Source organism: Fukomys damarensis, unplaced genomic scaffold (assembly GCF_012274545.1).
Source record: "Fukomys damarensis isolate Sample0158 unplaced genomic scaffold, DMR_v1.0_HiC HiC_scaffold_14, whole genome shotgun sequence".
In the NCBI taxonomy this organism is placed as follows: Eukaryota; Metazoa; Chordata; class Mammalia; order Rodentia; family Bathyergidae; genus Fukomys; species Fukomys damarensis.
Genome location: NW_022900926.1, coordinates 17,549,033 through 17,550,772, shown reverse-complemented (window position 1 = coordinate 17,550,772; position 1,740 = coordinate 17,549,033).

Here is a 1,740-nt window from a genome sequence, read left to right as displayed (position 1 = left end):
TTTTGGTACTGGGGATCAAACTCGGATCCTTGTGCTTACTAGGCAGGCAGCATAACCACTGAGCTAAATCCCTGGCCCTGGATGGTTTTCCTATAGGAGAAATTTAAATGTATATGTATTTATATGGCAAAATAGAAGACAGATAAATAGGAAATAGGGAAATCTTTTTCAAATAGATGGGATCAGATGATGGAGGGGGAGGAAGGGGAGAGAATGGGAATAGAAAATAAATGAAGGGAAAATGATGTTAAAAATAGTTTTTGGAAGTGGGAAGAGGGTTAAGAGTTGGAAGAAGCAGGGAGGAGGGGAAAGGATAGGGGATGAAAAAAATAATTAAGATGTATCCTATATGTGTACCAACACCTCACTGTAAATGTAATCATTATGCACCGTACATTATTTAGTTTGATTTCATTATTCCACATTGTATACACACATCAAAATATTACATTGTAAGCCATAAACTACATAACTTGTCAATTAAAAACAGAGTAAATTACAAATAATATTAATAGAAACTGTTTTACAACTCAGTAGACTCTGAATTACAAAGATTAGCTTTTGTCCTGTGGATGAGCCTCAGGCAGTCACGTGAAGGCCTAACAGAAGCTAAAGTCTGTTTGTAAGGGAAAGGAATTCAAGTGCAGCCTTCCCTCCCTTTCATAGCAACTAGTCTTTGGGTCTCCAAATTGCTAGGCTGCTTCACAGCCTTCAGACACCTCCCCAAGTGAGGCTGCCAATGCCTTCAGATAAATTTCTCTATAAACCTATACGCATCTTGTTGGCGCTGTTTTTCTGGAAGACAGCAGCTAACGTACTTATTTACATTCCTTTGCCTTTAGGCTCCTGGTTCATTTTTGCCTTAAAGTACGGAGGGGCTGGTTAGTACCTAAGGACTAGGAAGCGGCCCAGCCTTCAGATGAGAGCACAGCCATAACTGCTATTTGGATCAATCAAACGAGGGAGGTCAAGTTGAGTCCAGATTCCTGACTACAGAACTATAAAATAATGTTGTTTAAATCAATTCTATGAATGGAACAGAAGACCTTTCTTCGGCACAATCGGGTATAACAGAGCCTCACCTGAACTGGGACTCCGGGGACCTGGGTCGGAACACCAGATCACTTCTAAGAAGTGTGTGCAGACCTTGAACCTCTGGGTCTCACTTCCCCACCCATGAAACTTCCTGAAATGTCGTAATTCAGTGTCTCGCTTAATCCTGATGCTTATTCATTAAAATAAATGCCGATAAAAGTCACGACTAGAACGCAACTTGGAGCATCAGGCCTCTGGATTTGCTGGCCACAGGCCCGCTTCCTTTCTATCTGTAGCTGTCTGAACTAGTCTCGCTCTACCTCTTCTCTGTCAGAGGCCGGTGAAACCATTTTTCCTGGGCTCCCAGTACGGCCTGTGCATGCTCTCAGATAAGCCGAGTTGTTCTTGCTCTGGATACGTGTACCGCTCTACATTCAAAGCTTCGCCTCACACATTTTGTGAATCAAGTCTGACAACACAGAGTGGGAAGGGACCCTCTGACAAGCGTCCAGGGAGGTGTGTCCATGTCCCTTTGTCAGCATCGCCAGCGATATCGCAGCCATGCAGAGCCAGCAGGGGACTCGCTGCAGTGAATAGCTGGATTTGCACTGGCAAATCGACCCTACTAAAAAATGTTGTGTGAGTATCTTCTCGGCCCCCTGTTAATATCCCTTCGTTATGATAAGAGAGAGAGAGAGAGAGAGA